Source organism: Erinaceus europaeus, chromosome 5, assembly GCF_950295315.1.
Source record: "Erinaceus europaeus chromosome 5, mEriEur2.1, whole genome shotgun sequence".
In the NCBI taxonomy this organism is placed as follows: Eukaryota; Metazoa; Chordata; class Mammalia; order Eulipotyphla; family Erinaceidae; genus Erinaceus; species Erinaceus europaeus.
In genome coordinates, this window is record NC_080166.1 from 118,916,296 (window position 1) to 118,943,434 (window position 27,139).

General features: G+C 43.9%; 1 protein-coding gene across 3 annotated transcripts in view; it reads left to right on the forward strand.

Moving 5' to 3' along the window:
• The window catches only part of SLC7A1 (solute carrier family 7 member 1), a 130,286-nt gene that overhangs the window by 33,298 nt on the left and 69,849 nt on the right, over positions 1–27,139 (forward strand). Inside the window, exon 2 of one of the 3 annotated variants that reach the window (XM_060191675.1) lies at positions 6,638–6,818. The gene's annotated coding sequence lies outside the window, so the exon portion shown is untranslated. Of the gene's footprint in view, positions 1–6,637; positions 6,819–19,977; positions 20,251–27,139 lie in introns of those variants that run through there. The other 2 variants (XM_060191676.1, XM_007522396.3) reach the window with 2 other exon arrangements.

Here is a 27,139-nt window from a genome sequence, read left to right on the forward strand (position 1 = left end):
GAGAGAGAAAGACAGACACCTGCAGACCTGCTTCACCGCTTGTGAAGCGACTCCCCTGCAGGTGGGGAGCCAGGGGCTCAAACCCGGATCCTTAAGCCGGTTCCTGTGCTTCGCACCGTGTATGCTTAAGCTGCTGCACTACCACCCAAGCCCCCTAAGAGCTATTTTTTAAGTTGATAATTTTGTATGGTTTGTAAATGAAGCTATAAACATCCAAGTGGACCTTTGCAGAAAAAAAAAAAAATTCCCTGTCCCTGTGTACCACTGTACCACATTTCCTTATCTACTTGTCAACGTTAAATAATCTCCTGGAATAAATTTAGCTTGGCTATACTATACTATACTATCTCTTCTTAGAATATCTTTTTTTGGTCACCAGGGTTATTGCTGAGGTTTAGAGCCTGCACAACTACTCCGCCGGTCTCTGTGGTTTTTCTTTTCTTTTACTTTCTTTTCTAAAAGAGAGAGGGAAAGAGAGGGAGAGACAAAGAGAATCATCTGCAGCACTGCTCTACCACCGCTGTAGGTGGTTTGAACCCAGGCCCTCAAACATAAGAATGTGTGTGCTCTACTGAATGTACTACTGTCTGGCCCTTCTCTTAGAATATCCTTATCAGGGTTTGCTATTGATTTTCACACTGAATCTTACAACTATTAGATTGATTCATGAAGTTGCTGGTCATCAATTATTTTTATCAACACAACTAGGCATTCCAGTAATGTCAACCTAACAGCTATACTCTTATCTTATTATTTTCTCTGTTAGAGTTTGTGATAATTAGCACTGCTGCTGTCTTAAACTTCCAGAAAAATGTATTGAAGTTTTTTAGGTATAGATCAAATTCTTTAATATTTTTACTACACTCAGTTTTTCTATTCTTGTATTAATATTGGTAAGTTGTACTTTTATTTAATCAATTGTAGGTTTTCTCTAAATTTTTAAACACTTATAAAATTGCTTGTAATGTGGTATTTTAACATCTGTATAAGTTCATCTTTTATTATTTATTACATATTTTATTATGTTATTTATAATATAATAAACAACCAAGAAAGGTTGCTTGTATATTTCTTCATTTCTTAGTGTTACCATGGTTTTATTAATTTATTAATCTTTCAAAGATTCAATTTTTGATTTTGATATTCCTCTTATTTTTGCTGTCTATATTTTAAGTCTTGCAATTATATTACCTCTTTATTTCCTTTGTTGAGCTTACTTTATTGTTCTTTTTCTCATGATAGCTACGTAATTGAGTATCTTTCTGGTTTTCTAACATAGGCATGTAACATTACATCTTGCGCACTAAGTACAATTTTTTTCTTTCTTTCTTTTGGCTCAGTAAGGACTTCAAACATGCACAATATCACTGCTCTGAGCCACCTTTCATTCAGAGAAGTATAGACACCAGAGCACTGGAACTTGCTCCAGGGCCAGGCGGTGCTGGAGCTCAAACATGGGCTTTGGGGATGGTAAGGCACACATTCTACTTGCTGAGCTATCTCTCCAGCCACCCACTACGTGTGTGTGTGTGTGTGTGTGTGTGTGTGTGTGTGTGTGTGTGTGTAAGAGAGAAAGAGAGCTTCGTCCTTGTGTGACTTCACTGCTTCAGACTCACATTTTTATTCAGCTAAAGACAGCCAGACACAGAGGCAAAGGAACCACAGGTCCAGTGCTTGCCCCCAGTACCACTGTTAGCACTTCCAATGTGCTGTCAGTGCTTGAACCTGGGTTGCCTGCATAGCAAGGCAGGCGCCCTATCAAGCGAACTATTTTGATGCCCCTGTACCACCCCACACATCTTACATTGCTTACTACAGACACTGATACTTACTACTCTGGTCTTACTCGGTTTAAAACATTTAAATTTCCATTATGATGTCTTTTGACTGATAGATTGTATAGAAGTTTGTTTCTTTCTAAATACATAGAAATTTGACAATCACAGTTTTGCTATTTCTCCATTTAATCAAACTTAATTGGAGAAATCTTTCTGTATGATCAGTTTTTTGACAATGTATTAAGATTCACTTTATGAATCTACTTGCAATAATTCACATAAATGTTCTTCCTGAATTTGAAAATAATGATATTATTGAGCATTGGTGTTTTACATTTGGTGGATAGGTTAAATTGGTAAGTTATGCTGTTGAAATTTTCATGCCCTAATTGAATTTTTGCTTGTCTAGTTGATATATACCAGAAAGAGGTATGCAAGCTACCCGATTACATTTTTTATAATTCCACTTTTAGATCTGCTTTATTTTAGATATTTTGAAGGTGTATACATATATATTTAGAGTTGTTGAATCTTATTCTTGAATTAGGCCATTTATCATAAATTTCTCTCTATAAAATTACTAGTGGCTTTTAGGCCTCAATATCTGTAACTACTACTATCATACATTGTTTCTTATGAAAATCTTTTTTTTCCCCTAATCATGATGTACCTTTTTCATCTTTCTGGCTGCTAAAAAAATTTTGTCAGGGTTTATACAGTTTGGCTGTGGTGTTTTTCTTTACATTTGTGACATTTTTCCTGTTCCTGGTTTGCTGAAATTTCTGGAACTATAAGTGGACATTTTCTATCAGATTTGGAGATATTTTGCCGCTATATCATCAAATATCTTTTTTTTTTTTTTTTTGCCACCAGGGATTTGGTGCCGGCACTACTACGAATTCACAGCTCCTGGAGGCGTTTTTTTAAACACTTTTTTTTTCTTTCCTAATTTTAATTAGATAGGACAGAGAGAAATTGAGAGGGGACTGAGAGATAGAAAGAGGGAAAGCTAGACATCTGTAGACCTGCTTTACCACTTGTGAAGTGGACCTCCAACAGGGGCTCGAACCTGGGTCCTTGCCAACCTGGGTTTGGTAATACGTGTGCTTAACTGGGTACACCATGGCCTGACCCTCCTCAAATATCTTTTTATTTTTTTTTGTATTATCTTTATTTATTTACTGGATAGAGACAGTCAGAAATCGAGAGGGAAGCGGGTGGGAGGGAGAGAGACAGAGAGACACCTGCAGCATTGCTTCATTACTTGCAAAGATTTCCCCCTGTAGGTAGGACCAGGGGCTTGAACCTGGGTCCTTGAGCACTATAACTTGTGCACTCAACCTGGTGTGCCACCATCTGGCCCCTCAAATATCTTTTTAACTGCAGAATTTAGTATGAAAATGAATTTTTCTTTGGATCATGGTGTGGTGAAAAGCATGGTTTATGAACATAAGGCCTGTTGGATAAAAACCCTTTTTTTTTTAAACCCTTTTTAAAAAAATTAAATGAAATATTTTTAAGTGGTTTAAAAATTTGTTTTATTATTATTATGTTTTTTATTGCCACCAGTGTTACTGCTGGGGCTACATACCAGGAGGACAAATCCACCACTCCTGGAAGTCATTCTTTTTTTTTTTTTTTGATAAGACAGAAATTGAGAGGTGTGTGGGGAGATATAGAGGGGGAGAGACAGAGAAGCACTTGAAGTACCTAATTCACCACACATGAGGTGTTCCCCTTGCAGATGGGGAGTGGGGCCTTAAACCCAGGTCCTTGCATATGGTAAGGAGCATGCTTCACCAAGTATGCCAATGCCCAATCCCTGGGTAAAACTCTTAAGCATTCAGAACTTCAGTTTCTATTTGACAGAGGGATTATAACCCTCACCTATGGGATATCTTTCAGATTTAAGTGGAACGCCGCTTACAAAGGATTTAGAAGGTATAAGTAGGGGGTGGACTGTACTGAATTTAAAGTATTTCTCCAGGAATCCCTGGTTAAAATACATGTATAATTAATTATCCTCTAGGAACATCCTTAATGACTCATGTGTTGAATTTTCTGGCAAATAGCATGGAATTTATGTAGATATTCTTTTGGGTTTGGAGGAGGAAAGCACAGAGAAGTTTCCACGAGAGCTGGTAAAGGGAAACAGATATATTCATTCTAGTCTGTGTTGAGCAGTAACTTGCCTCTCCCTAGTGTGACCCAGAGGCAGCATAACTGGTTCATTCTTCCTTTAAGGTTATTTTGACTGGTCTAGTAATTAAGTTAACATCATACAGTTTAACAGGAAAAAGATTATTTTTATACAAATGAAGATTCGTGACAGTCAGACAAATGAGATTAATAAGCCAGCCTGAGTTAAGCAGAAGGTATGAGGGTTTAGGCCTTTAGTGGGAAAGAAGATAATCTACAGGGACATAGAAACGGTAGGAACTTGGTAAATAGATGTGTGTGCAGAGAAGAAGGGCTACTGAGAAGACTTTGAATAAATAGGTCTTGTGAAATCCCTCCCCCCCCCCCAATTTACCACACCTAGCTAATAATCCTTGCCACTAAGGTAATAGCTCACTTCCTGGAATAAGTTCTCTATTTAAATTATTTTGAACAGCTAAGGAATAGGCAAAAAGCTCTTCCTGAGCTTTTTGGACTTTCACTGTCTAGAGCTCAACATAATTCATGAGTCAAAATGGCACATTCTGGGGTGGCCTGGGCCCTGAATACCCTAGGGTTCCAATTATGCAATCCAGTTTCAGAACCCCTGAGAAATAGAACTTCCTGTTTCTCTTTCTCCCTTGCCTTTGTGTTCTCTGCACCACCACCATCATTTTATGGTAGTCTTTCTTGCTGGCAAATATAGTCCTTGTTAACTCTTGAAATGCATCATCCTTAGTACAGGAGGTCTCAAAAAAAAAAAAAAAAAAAAAGAGTGCCCCTCTCTTTCCCCCATTCTCCACAGAAATCCACTCATATATTTAAAATATCTTTTTATTCTTTTACTCCATTCTCACCCCTATATCAATAATTGTGCCCAGAAATTTGAGGTTGTATTTTGGGCTGGCTTTGTTTGGCAGCCTGTCCTCAGGCTATACAAAGAATCAGGGAGAGTTTTTTGTTTTGTTTTGGTTTTTTGCCTCCAAGGTAATCAATGGGGCTTGGTACCTTCACTACAAATCGGCTGCTCCTGGAGGCCATTTTCCCCCCATTTTTGTTGCCCTTGTTGTTGTTGTTATTGTTGTTAATAGCTGTTGTTGATGTTGGACAGGACAGAGAGAAATCAAGAGCAGAGGGGAAGACAGAGAGGGGGAGAGAAAGATACCTACACATCTGCTTCACCACTTGTGAAGCGACCTCCCAGGCCACTCGAACCAGCATCCTTGTGCAGGTCCTTGCACTTCGTGCCATGTGCACTTAACCTGCTGTACTACCGCCCAGCCCCCTGAGTTATTTTTAAGGGTATATTTATTTATTTATAAGACAGAGAGAAAGGAGAAAGGCAGAATCAAACCATTACTCTGGCACCTGCAATGCTGGGGGACTGAACTCAGGAACTCTTAGCTGAGGGTGCAACACTTAATACATTGCCCTACCTACTAGGCTACATAGGAGGTGTAGTCTTGAAACTCTTTTGCGACTTTGCTAAAGATGCTATTTGTGCCTTATACTGTGTCTCCTGAGATCCCTTTATAGGGCTGGTTGACAGCACTGAAGGAGATTCATTGGAGGAAAATTACATGTGAAGAATAACAATTCTTGTAACAATAGTTAATACTGATTGTGTGCCCGGTAGATACTAGGCACTGTGCTAATAAGCACTTTAGGTATATCCTTTAATTTTCATCGTATTAATAAACCCAAACTTAGAACAATTACTGCCGGGCTAGCATTGTGGGAGGGAGAGAGGATCCAGGAACTCGTGGCGACGTGGTAATACAATTCTTTATTCACACGGGAACGCTCCAGAGTTGGGTGTGAGCACAATGGGTTAAGCCACGTGGCGCCAAACCGCAATGGTTGCCTCCCGCTCTGCACACCTGCCCTTCTCCAGATCCGGATGCGGAGGAGAAAAGAGAAGAGGTAGGAAGACAGAGAAATCAGAAACAGAAGTAAGTGGCTTTATAGAGTAAAACCAGAAGTGGCAAGTCAGGAGGAGATGGCTAGGAAAGGGGGTGGAGAGAGGCAAAGGCATGCTGGGAAGGTGGGAGCATCCTTAGCAACTATTGCGATGGTTTTAACTGGTCAGATGAATTAACAATACCCTGAGGGGATAACGTGGTGGGGAGACCTTTAGTCATTTCTAAGGCAAAGCAGAAGATTGGTATGTACATAATAATACTTGCATGGAAATATGGTGGTTTGTGGGCCCTGCCAATGTTCAACCACATCTGCACATTTTCTCAACAAATTTCTGTGTTCATTTCAGAGAAAATGAAATTGAGGCAGAAGAAGGTAACATCTTCATAGCCTCACAGGCAGAAAAGAAGTAGGAGGGGACTGTTGCAGGGAAGAAACAGAATGAGGGTATAGTAGGAGGCAGCTTTGAAAAGCTGGCCATGGTGTGGATTCTGGGAGGACAAGAAACTCTAGACAGACAGTTCTGGTTATAAATATGAGCAAATTGGGGGAAAGTGGCCAGCACCTCCACTGTCTTCAACATACTTCCGGGGCTTTGCTTTCAGAGACTAATAAGCCCACTCAATCAACTAAGGATATGGATGATAAGTCACATTGAATCCCTTGCTTCCATCCAGAAACTTGGCCCAGTTCTTTGACCAGAATCCAAGCCCCTATCAAAACCACTCCTTCTGAGAGGGTTTGCCACTCTTAACACTTTTTTTGTTTTGTCTTAATAATAGGTCACCATCTCAACTGCAAGCATACAAGAACCCAAAATCTGAAACCAGCCTGTAGAGAAGTATGGTTTGCATGTGCCACCCTGGAGCCTAATGATACCATCAGAAGTGGTAGCTTTCTATTCACAGAGAAGTTGGAGGACAACCATCTCTTACCACCTGCTGTGCAAGAGTCCAGAAGTAGGTGAGTAGCTTGCCAGTGTCATTAAGGACGAGCAGTCTGAAATATCATTCTACACTATAAATGGGAAAGATGGGGAGGGGAGATAACGAGAACTGAGAAGCCTACTGCAGCATTGTTGCAAGTCCTGGAGGCAGAATACCAACCACATGACTACATCTAGTCCCATGAGCTTTGCCTTTGCTGAGTGCACAGTTAACATCTTTACTTCTTTTGAAAGATATTTTATTTAATTATTTACTTATTTACTGACTAGAGACACAGAGAAGTTGAGAGGGAAGGTGGTAGGAAGAGAGATACTTGCAGCAAAGCTTCACTACTCATGAAGCTCCCACCCTGTAGGTGGAGGCTGAGGGCTTGAACTTAGCTCCTTGCACATTGTGACAAGTATGTTCTACTAAGTGTGACACTGCCCAGTACTGAATCTTTACTTTTTTCTTTCTTCTTTTTATTCTTTTATTGCTATTATTTATTTGTTTGAGATTTAGTTGCTGACATACAGGTACATCAATACTCCATGACCTCTTTCCCCTCTGGGAGGGTTTTACTTTGATCCAGTACGTGAAGCTCAGCCCAAGGTTTACTTTGTGTTTTTCTTCTTAATGAGTCCTTAACCAGAGGCTAACTACAACTTAGGAATTATATCAAACATACTCACTAACCAGCAAGTCACAGGCACCAACCAATCAATCAGAACAGGCCCTGACTATAATAAGGATTCCTGGCTGCGGTAAATAGCTCAGCCTGACAGAGCAACAACTTGCATGCCGAAGGCCCCAGAGGCCACAAGTTCAATCCCTGGCATCACCTTATGCTAGAGTTGACCAGTGTTCTGGGCCTCTCCCTCCTATCTCACTCTCTCTTTCTTAAAATAAATAGATCTCTAAAAGAATAGTTCTATTGGGGGTCTGGCAGTGGCGTAGTGGGTTAAGTACACATGGCGCTAAGCACAAGGACAAGAGCAGGGATGCAGGTTTGAGCCCCCCGGCTCCCCACCTGCAGGGGGTCGACTCACAAGCAGTGAAGCAGGTCTGCAGGTGTCTGTCTTTCTCTCCCCCTCTCTGTCTTCCTCTCCTCTCTCCATTTCTCTCTGTCCTATCCAACAACAATGACAGCAACAACAACAATAAACAAGGGTAACAAAGGGGAAAAAATAGCCTCTAGGAGCAGTGGATTTGTAGTGCAGACACTGAGTCAGCAATAACCCTGGAGGCAAAACAAAGAATAGCTCTATTGAATTGGAACCATATTCACCCACACCTGCTAGAATTGTGTTTTCTCCCATCCAATTATTAAACAGAACTGACCCTGCTAAGTTCCTGAGATGGGACCCATTCAGAGTGGTATGACTATAGATCTCTTCACATTCAGGACACAATATCAAATACTCAGTGCAAGACAGATGTTCTTCTAGGCCATTGAATTTCTGAAAAGTTATGCACTGAGGTGATATTGCCAGCTTTGGTTTAGCCTAAACACAGTGGTTCTTTTGACCAGAAATTTCTACTTGTGCGAGCAAAAGTACAACTTTTATGCAAAGGCATTTTGGATTTCTAAACGTTTACTTGTGTCCCAGCCATCTCATTCCTCATTCCATTACTCTAGGCTTATAATTAGGTCTCACAGGTGAAATTAGGTCTCTATGTTTGCATCCCACATCAAACATTTTTTTCTATAAGAATGGGCTATGAAGGTAGCAGGGCTAGTCAACAGTGACTGAGAACACAGGTGGTATAGATAGAACCACTATGAGATTTTCAGCAGGTAACTGACCTCATAAAAACCTCAGTTTTCTTATCTAAAGAGTATGAAATCTGATGAACTGTTGCAAAATTGAGATAAAACACCCATGTCTGATGCATAAGAACAATGACAACATAAAGACTATCATTATTGTTGTTGTTATTACTACTATCATCAATAATTTTCACCTAACACAGGGAAATATCAGTGAAGTATCTTCCTCAGTGTAGTTATGTTATTTTTTTTTTTTACTACTAAAAGACTTGACAGGAGGGGTAAGAAAAAGGCCACAGAATCAGGGGTACTTATAAATCCATTTTTAAAATATCTACTTTTTTATGAGACTTGAGAACTGTTCCACTAGGCTGTATCTCCCTCTCTGTCTCTCCTTTATTATCTAAAAAAAACAGCCCAGAGCTGTGGGGACCTGGTGGATACAAAAAAAAAAGTGCCCTGAAAATTAAAGTATTATACCCTATTCTCATTATAAAACTTGAGAACTTTCCATAACATTAAGCATAATGCTAATCTTTAATTGATTTCAGAAGGCACGACAAGTGGCAAGCATGATAAATATCAAACGATTTTTCCTATAATAAATAATAAACAATCCAGCTCTCACCTATGACCAGACCATCCTGAATGTGCCCCATCTCCTCTAAACAATCCTTCCTAACTATCCAAATTTCCTAACTATCCAAATTTCACATTTGACAAATTCACAATTATAAATGTCATAATTTATAAATCGACATATATATGTGTTTATATATGTAATTTTGGCTTGTTTATTATTGTTTCAAAGCTTTGAAAGTTGAGAGACATAAACAAAACACACTACTCAGGTAGAATAATAATTTTTTCAAAAACCGTGCCTTCCCTTTACCTGTTCATGGGACGGTGGCAGGTGGAGGAGGGGGACCAGCGGGGTGGCGACGGCCAGCTGCAGAGCCTGGGAGGAGTGACCAGGCCGCGGACGCGGGTCCTGAGCGGGGCCCTGGGGTGTGTCCCAGGCACAGAGGTGATGCCGCCTGACAGTCCGGGCACATCACGACCGCCTTGTCTGTCACCTGCTCGCCCTTCTCCCGGTAGCAGGGCCCGGACCCCATCTGGGAGCTGAGCAGGGCCGAGGTCAGAAGCTGGTCTTTGGGCCGCTCTGCGGGTGGGGGCCGGTGCAGCCGGACCCTGTGCACCACCAGCCCGGGGCTCACAGCGCCGCCCACCAGCCCTCAGGGCTTGAAGCTGCAGACACTGCGGGGTCCTCCCCCCTCGACACAGGTGCCTCACCGAGGCTGGATGTGAAATCCCGAAAAGCGCGCCTAAGGCTTTCTCGCGAGTCCTGGCTGGAAGCCTTTTATGATCCCGCGTGTTCTGGTAGCAGAAGGTCCCATCAGCTCCTTGCGGGGTCTGCTGTCTACAAGACTGTTGCAGAGGATCAACCTCACCTTTTGCTGAGGACACTGCGGAAGGCAGAGCCCGGCGCTGACACGGACACACCCCAAGGACCTTGCACAGGCAGGTGGCCTTGTTGAAGGCCTGGGTCCTGTGTGAGCAAGTGCGCGATCTACCGCATCTCCTCCTGACCCTCAGGCTGGTCGGGCGGCACTAGGCGGCCCAGTTCCCTGTAGGCGATCTGGGTGCCCCCGAGGACACCAGAAAGCCAACCTGCTTCTTAAACTGGGCTGTGAGTGTACCTGCCCTGGGAGAGGCTGCTACCTTCTGGATGTTGCCCTGGAAGCAGGGGACATGCACCTTCAGTAGTCCTGCCCCAGCGCATAGTATGCCAGTGCCTTGCCCAGCTCCATCAGGTTCTCCAGGTATTGGGCCCACAAGCACCACCACGTCTTTTGGGAAGACAGGGATGGGAACTTTGCTTCTCTTTATGATTGAAAAAGTAAGCCTGGGAGTGGTATATCTGTGAGGCCTCAATTCCCCCCCCCCAAAAAAAAAAGTAAGAGAAAGTATATTTAATGTCTGCTTAATTGCCACTTCCACTTTATGAGTGGATATGAATGAATTTAATTGATTCTTCATATTTTGACATTTATGATTTTTTTTTCGCTCTTACAAATGACTCTGTGATATGTAAACTTTTGTGGCTACCCCTTTGTTTCCATGTCTGTTATCTTCTCCCAAAGACTCATTCTAAGAAAACCCTTTCCTTTTGAACATAGACACCCTGCTTCATGGTAGAAGGAAAGTCATGCATACAGCTAGTTAAGTTTTCATGAATTTTGGCAGGGATCTAACTTCATTCTTCAGTGGGAGATATAGCATAATAGTTATGCAAAAACGACTTTCATGATTGAGGCTCTCAAGTCCCAGGTTTAATCCTCCATATCACCCAAACCCAGAGCTGAACAGTGAACAGGTAAAAAATAAGTAAATAAGTAAATAATAAAATTGTTATCTTAATGTCTCAGGAAACCAACAGGTAAATTCTCTAATCCTTAGGACTTCACTTTTAACCATTAATGGGCAGACCTATTATCATTTTTTTCTGCTGGGATTATTCTTTGTCAGGGTTTATAATCCTCATTTGAATCAAGATCAAATGTTGAAATTAATCAGCTCATATGATGGTGGTCCAATTGAACACTGGAGTGTGGATTTGAGCATTTGTCTCTCCCCATCATTAGTTTCTCTGTGTCCACTTAGATTCTTTCAGGTGGTTAATTCCACACAGCAGCAGTTGTGCAGCTGGATGCACCTGACTGGCATCTGCTGAGCTCTGCTGATGGGGAAGAAAGAAAGTTTCTTCAATCCTAACAAAAGTCTTCTGAGGTGACTTCAGTTTAAGTGCCTTCATGATAATCAAGGGGTGTGTATCAGCTTGCATCAGGGCTTTCCCACCCCCAATAAAATGCTAAGGGAGATGAAATTTTGTGAGATGGCAGTTCCTATTGAGGCCACAATAGTACGGGAAGTTGGGTGGGACAAGAGCAGAGTGCTCCAGAGAAGGGGACAGTGCTGGAACAAAAAGGAACCAGCCAAATGACAGCAAAGGGTATCTGAAGAATGCAGTGACAACCGTTTTCTTTACCTTCCCATGTGGACCCTGGACAACAGTACAATGGGCCTTTGCCACTCCATCCTGGTAAGGCCAACTGTTGATAGCCCTTATCTACAGGAAGAGTATGGTTGTAAGAACACTCCTTTGTCATGGAAGAAATGCTCCCACCTAAGCATTTTTGTGCCCCCCCCCCAAGTCAGCCTAGTGTCCAATGTAATGTGCTCTCAACATTTTCTATGTGCTGGGCACAGTACTAAATACTTTACATGAACACTGGCATTTATTCATCACTGGAACTAGATTATATTTACCCTTGAAGTGAGAGATATGCACCTCAGGGAAAAGTGAAGTAACTTGTCCAAGTTATAACTCTGTCCAAGTATATGTAACTTAGAAGTTGCAAAATGGGAATTTGTAGCCAGGTCTTTTAAAAAATTTTTTTATATTTATTTATTTTCCTTTTTGTTGCCCTTGCTTCTTTTTATTGTTATAATTATTATTGTTGTTGTTATTGATGTCATTGTTGTTGGATAGGACAGAGAGAAATGGAGAGGAGGGGAAGACAGAGAGGTGGAGAGGGAGATAGGCACCTGCAGACCTGCTTCACCACGTGTGAAGCGACTCTCCTGCAGGTGGGGGGCTGGGGGCTTGAACCGGAATCATAACGCCAGTCCTTGTGCTTCGCGCCACGTGCGCTTAACCCGCTGTACCACCACCCGGCTCCTGCCAGGTCTTTTTATCCCACAAACTTAACCTATTTAATATATTTAATATAGGAAGCTGCTTTGAAACACTTTAGAAAGTGGAACGGCTCCATTTCCTTACTCTGCTCAATAACAACCATTATTAAATAGTACCTTCTCTATATAGACAGATTCCATGTGCGATAGATAGATAGATAGATAGATAGATATAAGAATCAATAATTTCTTCTTCTCTTCTTTTTCTTTCTTCCCCCCCCCCCCCATCCAGGGTTATCTTGCCTGCACTACTAATCCACTGCTCCTGGAAGCCACTTTTCCCATTTTGTTGCCCTTGTTGTTGTTATTATTGTTATTGTTGCCATTGCTGTTGTTGTTGGATAGAACAGAGAGAAATCGAGAGAGGAAGGGAGGACAGAGAGGGGGAGAGAAAAATAGACACCTACAGACCTGCTTCACCGCTTGTGAAGCGACACCCCTGCGGATGGGGAGCCAGGGGCTGGAACCAGGATCCTTATGCTGGTCCTTGCACTTTGCACTATGTGTGCTTAACCCTGCTGTGCTACCACCCGGCCCCCAATAGTTTGTTTTCTAACGTAGTTATAGGTTTACAAAAAAAATAATGAAGGGAAAGTACAGAGAATTTTCTTATCGTTCCTTTCCTCCACCTAATTTTCCCTCTTATTAACATCTTGAAGTAGTGTGGTTGGTCTATTTGTTATAGTATTGATAAACTAATATTAGCTAAATTTTATAGTTTGTATGAAGAGCCTCTCTTGGTGTCACAACCCTATATGTTTTGACAGATATGATGACATGTATCCACCAATGTATTAACATATAGAATAGTTTCAATGACCATAAAACCACCTATGCTCCATGAATTAATCTTTCCTTTTTTGTCCCCCACTATAAAACCTGATCAGTTTACTCTCTCCAAAATTTTGCCCTTTCTGTTGATAAGTATACATATTTCAAATCATACAGTATGTCTTTCCAAACTGACTTCTTTCACTCAACAATATGCATTCAGTGTTTATCTTTGCCTTTTCATGTACTGACAGCTCATTTTTTATCAGTAAATAATATTCCACTGTATGAAGGCACCACAGTTTATTTATACATATGGCCATTGGAGAACACCTGTAAACATTCATGTGCAGGTTATTGTATGAGTACAACTCATGTGTGTAAATAGCAAGGAATATGATTGCTAAGGTACATAATAAAACTGTTTAGAGTCAAAGTGTCTAACTGTAGTAACTTGCACTCCCCTCCCCCAGCAATGGATGAATGCTTCTTGTCAGCACTTGCTGGTGTTAGCGTTTCTGATTTTTATCTATTCAGTGATGTGCAATGCATTTCCTTGTCTTAACTTACATTTTCCTGACATATCATGTTAAATTACTTTTTTCATGCTCACTTTTCATCTGTATATTTTCTTTGATGTGTCTTTTCAGTCTTTTGCTAATTAAAAACTAGGTTGAAAAGGACTCTTTGGCTTTGTGAAAACTGTAGTGGTTAGCAGAGGGTGGTGTGTGTGGTGATTTGCACATGTATATATGGGTGTGGAACCACTGAAGTCTTTTATTTTTTATTTCCACCAGGGTTATTGTGGGGGCTTGGTGCCTGCACAACAAATCCACTGCTCCTGGTGGCCACTTCTACTTTATTATTTTTTATTTGATAGGACAGATAGAAGTTTAGAAAGAAGAGGAAATAGAAAGGGATAGAGAAAGAAAGACCCCTGGGATCAGGAGGTAGCACACCTAGTTAAGAGCTCAAATTTCAGTGCACAATGACCCAGGTTCAAGCATCTGATCCCCACCTTCAAGGGGAAAGTTTCACGAATGGGGAAACAGGGCTACAGGTGTCTCTCTCCCTCCCTTCTCAATTTCCCTCTCTGCCTCTATCCAAAAATAAATAAATTCAAATATTGTTTAAATGTTTAAAAGAAAAGAGAAATAATTGGGGGGGGGAGAGATACCTTTAGACATGCTTCACTGCTTATGAAGCTTCCTCCCACAGGTGGGGCGTGGGGGCTCGAAGCCAGGTACTCACACATGGTAATGTGTGCACTCAACCTGGTGACCACTGCCTGGCCCCTATCCCTGAAATCTTAGAATTCTGTGAACCAATGTTAAATACTAGTGATAAAATTATTTTTAAAAATTGGATAAGTGATCTTCTCAGTGTTAAGTTTTAAGAGTTATTTGTATAATTTGGTTACCAGTACTGTACCAGCTATGTGTTTTACAAATATTTTGTCAGTATATGGCTTTTCTTTTCATACTGTTAATAGTGTCTTGCAAGTAGATTTTTTAAAGTAAAGTCCAACTTAACAATTTTGTCTAGCAGTGATCATACTTTTTATTATACCTAAAAAAAGTTGCCACCAGATCTATAGATCACTAAGATTTTCTTTTTTTTTTTTTTTTACCTTAGGAGTTTACACATCTTATATTTCAAATTAAGGTCTATGAATTAATTTGAATTAATTTTTGTGACACGTATAAGGCCTGTGTCTAGATCTACTTATTTGTATGTGGCTATCTAGTGGTTCTAGCACCATTTGGTGAAAAGACCCTCTGATATCTATGGAGTTGCCATTGCTCTTTAGTCAAAGGTGAGTTAGCTACACATATATGGCTCTGTTCTGGGTTCATTATTCTTTCCCATCTTTAAGCATCCTTATCTTTTTTTTCCCAGATTTTTTTTTAATGTCGCTCATCAGTCTAGCAAGTGGACAAATTCTTTTGAAGATGAGATAACTGAGTCTGAGAGGACAAGCACAATTTTCCCAGGCCAGCAGCTAGTAGGAAGTATTGAATTCAAAACCACATCTGCTGACTCTGATGCAATGTGCTTTCTGTATCTCTATTCTGAATGGTGGCAGCCTGCCCCTGATCTAGCAACCTTAGCCTTAGGTGGTGTTCCTTGGAGTCTGAATTCTAACATCTACTTTCTTTTGGAATCTTGTCCTAACTGCTGCTTGATTCTAATGAGGGACACCTGGCTCATATCTGGTCCACAGTGTGAATTCTAACCTTTCTAAAATTTAGTGTTATTTAGAGCATTCAGCCATATCTCAGGTTTTCTTTCTTCTATTTCTCTATTTTGCAGACCTCTCAAACACATTTCCCCCCCCCCCTTTTTTTTTTTGCCAGGAGATTTTATTTGATGAGCCTTGTCAGAGAGCACTTCCTATCATCTTCCTGAATATTAAATTTGCTGTGTGAGGTTACTACACTGAGCAAAATGCTAAAAAGCCCCTTGGGAAAATCCCACCACTTATTAAGTCACAGAAGCTTTGTTCTTACAAATATCGGGGTGAGAGAGATAATTCACCAAGGAGGGTAGTGTTTGCACCGTGTGTGACTCAAGTTCAAACCTTAACACCACATGAAGGTGCTTCTTCTTCTAGCGTTTGGCCTTCTTCCATAGCCAGTCAACAGCGTCAGGTTGAAAGCTGTCAGGAGCTGCTTGTTGCTGGCTTTGAAAGTGACTGGGATCCATGTGGATTCAGTCGGCTAGGAAGGATCATCAGTTTCCCCAATGAATGGGTACTCACGGGATGCACCACGAGAAGGTCGATCCAATGCATCCCATGAAGGTGCTACGGCGCAGGAAGTAGTTCTGATGCTGTGGTGGTGTTAGTCCCTCTCCACCTTTCTCTTCCCACCTCTCTCTATGTGTCTGCACATGAATGAAAATGTAGCCTGGAGTGGTAAAATAATCTGTGTACCACAAGACCCCAGCTCCACAAGAAATGATTATAGTTACTTTCTTAGACTACAAATTTACAAATTTCATGTCCTTTCTTTGTGTTACTGAATCAGAGCATCTATACACTCTACCAAATTCCATTTTTAATGATAAGGATCTTTAAAAAAAATCCTGAAGTCATATTTTAAACTCTAAGGAAAAGGCATTTGATAAGGAATAGCTTTCTGAGTTTAGTAATTTTTTAATTGATTTACTAGTGATCAACAAGACTGTAGCATAAGAGGGGGTACAATTCCACACAATTCCCACCACGAGAGTTATACATCCCATCCCCTCATTGGAAGTTTTCCTATTCTTTATCCATCTGGGAGCATGGACCCAGAAGCTTTCCTATTTTTTTTTTTTTTTGCCTCCAGGGTTATTGCTGGGGCTCAGTGCCTGTACCATGAATCTGCTGCTCCTGGAGGCCATTTCCCCCCCTTTTGTTGCCCTTGTTACTGTAGCCTTGTTGTGGTTATTACTGTTATTGTTTATTTCTTTCATTGTTGGACAGGACAGAGAGAAATGGAGAGAGGAATGGAAGACAGAGAGGAGGAGAGAAAGACAGACACCTGCAGACCTGCTTCACCTCCTGTGAAGGGACTCCCCTGCAGGTGGGGTACTGGGGGCTCAACCGTGATCCCTACACGTGATCCCTACGCCTGCCCGGTCTTGCACTTTGCACCAGATGTGCTTAACCTGCTGTACTACCGCCTGACCCCCAGCTTTCCTATTCTTTATCCCTCTGGGAGCATGGACCCAGGATCATTATGAAGTGCAGAAGGTAGAAAGTCTGGCTTCTGTAATTGCTTCTCCGCTGGACATGGGCATTGGCAGGTTGATCCATACTCCCAGCCTGTTTCTGTCTTTCCCTAGTTGGGCAGGGCTTTAGAGAGGTGGAGTTCCAGGACACATTGGTGAGGTCATCTACCCAGGAAAGTCAGATTGGTATCATGGTAACATTTGCAACGTAGTGGCTGAAAAGCATAAAGATATAGAACAGAACTTGTTTAATAATCAGGAACCTATTAAATCACTAATACAAGAATTAGGATGTAAAGAAAAAAGTAAAGAAAAAAGAAATATCTTTCTGAAGACCTTACACAGTCTTCAGCAGTGGTAGAGTGCAAATTCAAATCCAGACCTGGTGCCAAAGACAAAGAGGATGGGTCTTGATCTCTCAGTTTCCTTCTGTGAGGAGGTGTCATCCTTTGACAGTTGTGTCAACAGGTGAAGGAGGTCCTGTAGGATTTAGGGAAAGTTCTCACACAGGAAACCTCTATAATACAACACTGACAGCATCATTTCACAAAGGCACAATTAAAATGGACACATATTGTTTTCAACCAAGTTATTTCTATCTGCTTGTTATCATGCCAGGGAACTTTTTCTTTTTTTTCTTCAGCCACCAAGGTTATCCATGGAGGTGCTGGCACTGCAAATTCACTGCCGCAGGCGACCATTATTCTTTCTTTCTGTTTTATTTGATAGAACAGAAAGAAATTGATGTGTGGGGGGGAATAGAGAGGAATAGAGAAAAACACCTACAGACCTGCTGCACTGTCCTGTAGGGACACTGGGAAGCAGGGGCTCAAACTCAGGTTCTTGAGCATGGTTACATACGGGCTCAACTGGGTGTGCCACCTACTGGCCCCAACAGGCACAATTTAAAGGGTATTACTGGGGCTGGGCAGTGGCTGGTTGAGTGTACAGATTACCATGCTAAGGATCTGGGTTCAAGTCTCCAGTCTGCACGGGAAAGTTTCAGGAGCAGTGAAGCAGTGCTGCAGATCTTTCTCTTACTTTCTCTTACTCTCCCCTTCTTTATCTCCCTCACTTCTCTCAATTTCTTTCTGTCTTATCAAATTAAAAGTGATAATTTCAGAGGGCATTGAAGACCTAGCCTTCTCTTTCTTTCTTGATAAGCCCAATCCATATGACAAAACATATTCAATCATTTGAACATGCAATTAGCAATGAAAATACATCAGTATTAGTTTGAATAATTATTTTAGAATTGTACAGGTTAATTTTTTTTTCTGTTTGTTTGTCTCCAAGGTTATCACTAGGGCTTGGTACCAGCACTGTGAATTCACTGCTCCTGGTGGCCTTTTTATTTATTTATTTTTTTCTCTTCATTTTGTTGTATACGACAGAAATCAAGAGGGGAAGGGGAGATAGCTGCAGACCTGCTTCACTGCTTGTGAGGCTTTCCCCACTGTAGGTGGGAAGCTTGGGACTTGAACCTAGATCCTTGCATGTGTCCTTGGGCTTAGTACTATGTGCACTTAACCCAGTGTACCACTTCTCCCCCCAGCCCCACAAGTTAATTTAGCTGAAAGAGCTAGATTAAGCTATGTCTCATTCTGTCATTTTTATTTATTTGGTTTCTTCTTCTTTTTTTTTTTTTTGCCACCAGGACTTTACTGTGGCTTCATGCCTGCACAATTCCACTGTTCCCAGCAGGCTACTCTTTTTTTTTCTTCCTTCTTCATTTTCTTTCTCTCTCTTTATTCTGTTCAGATAGTGGGTAAAGGACAAAGCAGGACGATTGTTCATTAAAATGTTTTCTCATTTGGTCCAACCTCTGTGGAGAACAGTCTGGAGAACTCTCAGAAGGCTAGAAATGGACCTACCCTATGATCCTAAGGAACCCAACACACCCATCCAAAAAGATCTGTGTACACACATGTTCTTGGCAGCACAATTTGTAATAGCCAAAACCTGGAAGCAACCCAGGTGTCCAACAACAGATGAGTGGCTGAGCAACTTGTGGTATATATACACAATGGAATACTACTCAGCTATAAAAAATGGAGACTTCACTGTTTTCAGCCGATCTTGGATGGACCTTGAAAAATTCATGTTAAGTGAAATAAGTCAGAAACAGAAGGATGAATATGGGATGATCTCAGTCTCAGGCAGAAGTTGAAAAACAAGATCAGAAAACACAAGTTTAACCTGAACTGGAATTGGCGTATTGCACCAAAGTAAAAGACTCTGGGGTGGGTGGGTGGGGAGAATACAGGTCCAAGAAGGATGACAGAGGACCTGGTGGGGGTTGTATTGTTATATGGGAAACTGGAAAATGTTATGCATGTACAAACTATTGTATTTACTGTCGAATGTAAAACATTAATTCCCCAATAAAAAACTAAAAAAAAGTTTCTCAAGCTGCCACTCTGCAGTCACATGCTTTCTAAATTGCCAGTGTAATTCCAAGAGTGCATTCCTACAGTGGCTCACAGTGAACCCCCATTACTGCCTCAGGGCATGTATGGGGTAGAAAGAAGGTGTGGAAAAGACTAGAAAGGCTGGTACACATACCGTTCTTCCTGTTTCTCTACAAAGTAAGGAGACTGGTGTGATTAAATCTATTGCTTCCCCATCCCTATCAGGCCAGACTACTGGATAGATAGTATAGTTCCTGCTTAATTTTCAGGAGCAGACAGAAACAACAAAAAGTGAACCTTTCCTATAGGGTTGGGTACCAAATCTATATGGGATAGTAACTCAGAAACTAGTCATTTGGGGTAGCCTGGCAGTCAGATATGTTAGCCCTATCGCCAAGGGGGAAAGGTGGAGACTTCCACGTTCCTCACAGGGGACAAGGTTGCTTATTAAAAGCAAAAGGATAGCAAGAAAATACAAAGACTGAGAAATAACGATGTATTAATATTTAAGAAAGGAGTCCTTGGCGTGTCTTCTCAAATCTTGCATTTTTGGAAAAGGAAAACTGGTGATCAGCTCGGTGTCAGATGTCTGGGACTCTCTGGCCAGTAGCCGGGGGGTACAGGGAGGGCCCCACAAGGCGGAAACTGGCGCCAGCCCTCCAGCGAGGGAATCCCAGTTTGGGGCGCGCTCGGGACGCGCGAAGAAGCCGAGCCCCGCCCCCCCGTCCGGCTCCCTGGGAGCTTAGGTGGGTTGTCATTGGCGGTGACGCAAACGAGAGGCGGGGCTGGGCGGGGCTGCCCAGTGGGGGCGGGACTGTGGGCACCGAGGGGCGCGGGGCGGGGGCGCGCGGCTGATGAAACCGGTTCTCCATTCTGAGCGCGCAGGCAGGTGTGAACTGCGGCAGGCGGGGCGCGGCCGGACAGCATCCGTTAGCCGCACCGCTTCTGCGCGCACGCCTAATCCGAGCGCGGGTCCGTGCCGCCACGCGCCTCCCGCCGCGGTGCCGTCCGCGTCCTGCCACCCGCCGGCTCGCTCCGCGGTGAGTACCCGGCCCCCGCCCGCGCCAGGGCAGCTCCCGGGTGCGGGTCACCTTGCAGCGAGGCCGCGGGAAGGCGGCGCGGCGGCGCACCGAGGGGCTCTTGCGGGGGCGCCGGTATCCCCCAGGGCGGCCGAGGGCGAGGAGTGTGCGCCCGGGGCCGGTGCCCATGCGGCCGCCCCGCCACCGGAGGAGTCCATTTTGGTTCCCTGAAGGCGCGGCGTGGTGCATGATGCAACACCGGGCGAGCGCGTGGGGGCGACCCGGCGCCGGGGAAGCCTGCCCAGCGCGCTACCCGGCCGCGGGGTGGTCGGCAGGCCCGGGAGGAGGGGTATCGGCCGTGCGAGCTGGGAGACGTGCCCTTCCATGGCGCGGGGCTCGGCACCCCACCCCGCCACGAAGTCGAGGTCGAGCTCTGCGATGTGTCACCGCCGCGGGTCGCCAGCGCGGAGGGTGGCCGGGAGGCTGGCGGCAGGTGGCGGGGCTGGGGGCTGCGCCTGGCACTGGCGGGCTGATCTGATGGAGGCGCCCTCGGCAATGCACTCTCGCTCACCCATTTGCGCCTCTTGTCTGCTTCTCGGGGTTTTTCTGCGGGGCGGGGCGGGTGGGGGGGAGACCCGCACACCCCAGAACTCACACGCGGGTGGACTTGCATGCGGTCTGCGCTGGCCGGCCTGCAAAGGCTGAGTACTTCCAGCCACCCAGATGGTCTGGAGCGAGAAGTTCTTCCGGCGTAATGAGGATGATCTGTTCCCAGAGTGTGTGTTGAGAAGTAGAAAACTTTCCATACATGGCCGGTCAGGCCGTCATTCTTACACCTGTGCATACACAGAGCTGCAGATCACGGTGGTGGTGCTGTGGCCACTTTCCATAGTTTAGCTCCTTCTTCTATTGAGTGTGGATGGAAGCAGTGTAGGAACTGACTTACATGATTTAGTGTACCCTACCCTTACCAGTACCCGCGGACCCAGCTTCCCCATACGGAAGTAATCTGGAAGTAGGTTTTACTCCATACTTAGTCACATGGAGAGAGGGTGGACACTTCAATCCCAGGCATATTTCTTAAAACATTGAACCAGCAAAAGGTTCATGCCAGCCTTGGGCTGAATTTGCTAATCGTGTTTAATTTGAAGTACAGTTTATTTGGTATTTTTTTTTTAATGTTTGGGATTTACCTTAACATTTTTCCATTTATGCTTGCTTCAGATAATAGAAACCCATGATACATTTTACTTCCCTGATATTTTTGGTTGGTCTCAGTGGAAATTTTCACTTTTATGTGAACACACCCTTCTGTCATGAAAACAAAAGGTCTTATTAAAGTCACACAATCAGAATAGAGATGCAGTTTAAAAGTAAACAATAGTGGGTCCGGAGGTAGTGCAACGGGTTAAGCGCACATGGCGGAAGTGCAAGGATCAGTGTAAAGGATCCCCATTTGAGACCCCGGCTCCCCATCCGCAGGGGGGTCGCTTCCTCAGGTTGTGAAGCAGGTCTTCAGGTGTCTATCTTTATCTCCTCCTCTCTGTCTTTCCCTCCTCTCTCCATTTCTCTCTGTCCTATCCAACAACAACTACATCAATAACAACAACAATAATAAACACAACAACCTTAAACAAGGGCAACAAAAAGGGGAAAAAAATAGCCTCCAGGAGCAGTGGATTCATGGTGCAGGCACCGAGCCCCAGCCATGACCCTGGAGACAATAAAATAAAATTAAATTAAATTAAACAATGGATTCAAATAGTTTTTAAAGGCTCATGAAAAATTAGTATAGGTACAATTTAAAAGATGTCAAAGGGGTTTTGGCTAAACAAATGGAATAAGACCTAAAGCAGATCCGAAATAGTGCTGTTACCTGAGTCAGGATTTAAGCCACATAAACTTTTATGCACATGGCTATTTTTTGTGGGAAGGAAAAAAAGACTTGCAAGACAAGGTTAGTGACCTCTGAAGTTGAATTCTAAATCACATGCTAATTATATCTGGTAGAGAATTTCATTCTTTGATAGAATTAGATACATGTGTTTTGATATAGTTTGTAGTTGCTTTCTACTAAGACCAGTATAAATACAGAATTATAGGGACCTGGCCGTAGCACAGTGGGTTAAATGCACATAGTGTGAATTCCAAGGACTGGTGCAGGGACCCCAGTTCGAGCCCCCCTCCCCACCTGCTAGGGTGGTCACTTCACAATTGGTGAAGCAGGTCTGCAGGTGTCTTCTCTTTCTCTGCCCTTTTCTGCCTTCCCCATCCTCTCTAGATTTCTCTGTTCTTTCAAGCAACAACAATGGGGAAAAAAGATGGCTCCTGGAGCAGTGGATTCATAGTGCAGGCACTCACTGAACCCCAGCAGTAACCCTGGAGGCAAAAAAAAACATAATCATGTTGGAGGACGTAACATTATGTTTGAGTAATTCCTTTTCATTATTAATTATGTATCTAAAGATATTGGCTTATTCTAGGGGGAATGAAAAAAAAATAAATGCATTCTTGCTATGGAGATTTTTCTCTTATAATTCTGAAATTTTGAACCAGACAACTTTTAGGATGACCATCTTTTTACCCCATTCCAAGCAGAAGCTGGAGGTGGAACCCTAGATTTTACTGACTGGCCATTTTAGATCTGAGAGCTTTCTCTACTAAGCTCATGGGCTTTGGGGATTTTGCTTTGGTTCTGAGAGAAGTAGGAAACCATGGAAAGAATATTTCACACCTTATGTAGTGAAATAGGAACGGGCAGACAGAGAACAGGAAAAACGAGAAAGAGAGGTGATGCAGTGGATAAGGCATTGGACTGTCAAGTATTAGGTCCCAAGTTTGATCCCTGGTATTACATGTGCCACATTGATGTGCTGGTGTTATCTTCCCTATACTAATACATTTTGAAGGAGAAGTAGAAAAGAGAACAGTTAGGAGATCTGTAGGAATGTCTAGAAAACTCACTTCTACACTGGCAAGTGACTGACCATATGAAGTTTTTGTGAGATCTGGAACTGGGGTGGACATGCTAGAAATGAGAAATGTAGAATTGGCTTCCATCTGTTCATCTGTAGGCTTATTCCATCTGTGGATTTCACTGTAAATGTAGACTCAACAGGATTGGCCAGTGAATTCTGTGGGGGCTGTGAAGAAGGAAATATGATTCCAAGTTGAGTGGAGTTGCCATTATTAATGGGCAAGGAAAGCTGAGGAAGGAGCATGTTGGGAAGGTTTAGTAGTCACACTTCACTTTTTAAAGGGGATTTCTGTCCACAAGGAGCAAAGCTGAACTAGACCTACTGTCTTGAGGACCCTTATCAGGTACATGATTATATCCTAGTTACCTGTCCAGGGGTAGTGGCCTTCTTCCCTTTCAACTGGCTTTTGGGCTAACCTGAGAGTCTCTTGGTGCCTGCAGCCCCCCTGTCCTTTCTGCCACTCCAGCAGGAGCTTAGCTCTACTGGGTTTGTCCTATTCCTGGGGTGGGGAACCTGCCATTTAGAGTTCTGAAGCCCTGTTGCATGCCTGTTGTTCATTCCTGGGCCTTTGGGACACCTGTTCAGGAGTGTCTCTGGCCTAAGGCCACTGTCACTGGATCCGAGGTTGAGATTCTTTCTGTGTGCCTCTACTCTTTAGTTCTCTTCCAGGCCACCAGTAGGGGTAGTAAGGCTTGGCAGGGTGTTAGCTTTGTGGCAGACTCTCTTTTTCTCATCAGTCCTCCACCTTCTGACTTCAAAACAGCTCTGTGTAAAATCATCCCCACCCCCTAGGCCCCCACCCCCACCACTCCCAAAGTTGTTCAAGGTTAGTCACTGTGGTTAGTGCATTTTACTGCCCGTGAGTTTGCCAGGAGCACAGGCCGGCAAAGTGGTCAAATGAAGTCGTCAAATGACTGGGTGGATTGCTGGGAGGGCTTTCACTCTAAAGCTGTTCCCTCAGGTAGGCACCGCTGCCATCGCTGCCAGCAGTGGGTGAGGCTGCTTTCTCACTTGGTGGTCAGGAGTTGTTCATCCCAGGAATGCAGCCCTGGGAGGGATGTGCTTCTGGACTTGAGCAGATTCCGGTGTAAGTTTCTCAGGTTCCTCTGCCCACCCACACTGAGTATCTTTCCTTCAGTTTCCCACTTTTTATTTGTTTATTTATTTACTTTTTTACATAGCACTCATTCTGACAGATGGCAGTGCCACATTGAACCTGGGACCTCAGGCACACAATTCTTCTCCCATGCTGAGCTAGCTCCTAGGCTCCTCTGATTATTGCACTTAGCAGTGCAGCTGCTGGACTGTCTGCTTGGTGAGAGACCGGCATGTACTGGAGGTGGAACTGTGGTGAAGAAAGAGGCCTTGAGAGGGCAGGTGACACTAATAGCAGAAACAGCACTCCCTGAAGCTCCAGAAGTTCTCGCTTTGTTCCTTTGGACAGCCCCAGTTTCTGAATCTTGTAGGGTTTCCATGCTTCTCAGCCTCTGAATCAGGAATTAGGCTCTGGGCAGCTGTAGGAGCTGAGGGGCAGGAGAAGGAATGTCCCCTCCTCTTCCTTCAGGTGGCTGTGTGGACTGGTGGATCCTCTCCCTTTCCTTGTGAGTTGGAGGTTAGCACCTTCCTCATCCCTCTCTGGAGGCACAGAGCACATAGATAGCACTATTACCTCCATTCTCTTGTCTTTGATCTTTCTTGAGAATTATTGCTCAGAGAAGGTCATTGACTGAACCAGGCCTGCATTTCCTCATTTGTCTTTGAGTTACTTTCTCATTTGTTTTGGAGTTCTCCACTCTTCCCAGTGCCCCTTGACATGGAGCACCATGGTGGTGCTCTCCCTACACTCCCCCTGGGCAAGCTTTGTGGAACCAGAGGAGATGGCCCAGCTAACTCCTAGAATGGGTGCTACCGAGGAGAGAAATGTTCTAGATATTTCTTAGAGCCACACTGAAGCTTGCTTCCATATTACTATCCAAAGTAGCAGCCTCTAATATCTACCTCACAGGATTAAGAGGATATGAATGAAGTGGTCTGAGCACACACTAAGGGTTTACTCTAAATACTACCTAGTATACTGGAATGAAAGCTTGGTTCTTTGATTTGAGAAAAGAGAAAATAATCTCTTAGCAACTTAATTTTGTTAAATGTTGAAATGTAGTTCCTTTCAATGGAATCGTGTCTAAATTGCAGGGGTGGATGTAGTGTTAACGTGTCAGAGGGTGGGGTGGGGAGGAAGTACATTGGGCCTCTGGGACTTCTACTGACCGAGGTCCAAGATCTGTGCATGTGATCCTGGCTTTGTCCCTCGTTCCCTTGAGCCAGGACAGCTCTCTCTATCACCGTTCTTTCATAGTGGGCACAGGGTGGGAGACATGGAAGAACCAGGCTCTGCACTTGTGTTGGCTCTGCCTGCCTGCACGACCTTGAGACCCTTTGCTCTTTGGGACTCAGGTGCCTCTCTGGGTATAGAGGGCACATTTCCTTCATCTCGGATCCACATGCTAGTGGGTTTGACCACTCCCAGACACATTGTTAAGGCCTTGTGTGTATATGTGAATGAGAAAGATTTGTATATGTGAATGAGAAAGATTTGTAGTGTGCATGTGGTATGTGCGTGTGCGTGTGCGTGTGTGTGTGCGTGTGTAGATGTGGCTGAGGAGTCCCCTTTCTCATAGTCAACTTGACCCCCCAAGCCTTTTGCCCAACATTATGCTGAGGACTTTCAGTTCTTCAGATATGCAAGGCCATTGCTGTTTCCATCTTTCCTCATCTCTTCCTCGAGAGGCTAACATCTGCTCCCCTGGTGTTGCCGTGCCGACTGGGCAGCAGTGACAAGGAAAGGAGCAGAAGGCTATCTGCCATGACTTCACCACACTGCTGTGCTCTTTATTAATAATCTTCTGACCTGTGAACATGCTCGAGTTTTCTGTAAGGTCAGCTTGGAATTGTCCCCTTTCTCTGCATTTTCTGCTTGCCACGAACCAGGTCTGCTACATCAAGTAGAAAGAAAGGAAGGGTGAGACCCTGGGGATAGGTCAGATCAAGAGTCACAAAGATTTAGTACTCACTTTGCACTTGATATCTGTTCCTTGAATCTTCTAGGTTATCAGGTTGGCACCACCAGCTTTGTTCCCAGGGCTCTGACCTCTCTTGGCGACTGAGTTGTAGTGTGTGACACACACGGAGCAGACCTCCACCTCGGCCCCCCTCAGTGTGTGAGGATGTCCAGGGTGTACCACCCCTCGACAGCGGGCACCCTGGTTTCTCCCTGCTCTTTGAGTGCAGACCTTCCACTCTTAGTCCCAGCTCCCTGCACAGCTGAGTCCTGCACACCAGAGTCCCTGGGACAGCTGTGCTGGGCAGTGGCTAGCAATGTGAGGCTGCCTGTGTGACGGAGGGTGACCTACACTCCTTCTGGGTCAGCGGTCTGGCAGTCACATTGGTGGAGACACTACGCACTGCACTTCCTGCCCAGGCCACAGGGGAGCCCCTGTTGGGATTATCTAGCTCTGGTCATCTCTGTGTTCCACCGTCATCTCCTCATGGACTGAACTCCTCACAGGGGGTCTTGTGGGAACCTGTCTGTTTGTAAAAATGTCGGTTTTCCTTTTTGACACTCCCTCCGAGGGCCAGTGGCAGGAGCAGTCCTGCCCTCCATCTTCATCTTGCTGGTGTCTGTAGAGTGATGAGTGGGGACACAGCTCCTTCCTTGGAGAGTAGCCCCTTGTGTAGCCTGAGGTAGGTGGATGCTGTCCACGGCTTGCAGGGCCAGGTGCCCACAGGTACAGTAGGAAGCAGACCCATGCTTCCTGTTTCATGACTTTCCCATTTCTCTGTCAGCTTAAAAATAGTAATTTTAAAAAATATATTGAGAGAGAGGAAGAGATTGGAGCACTGTTTAGCTCTGGCTCATGGTGGTGCTGGGGGTAGAA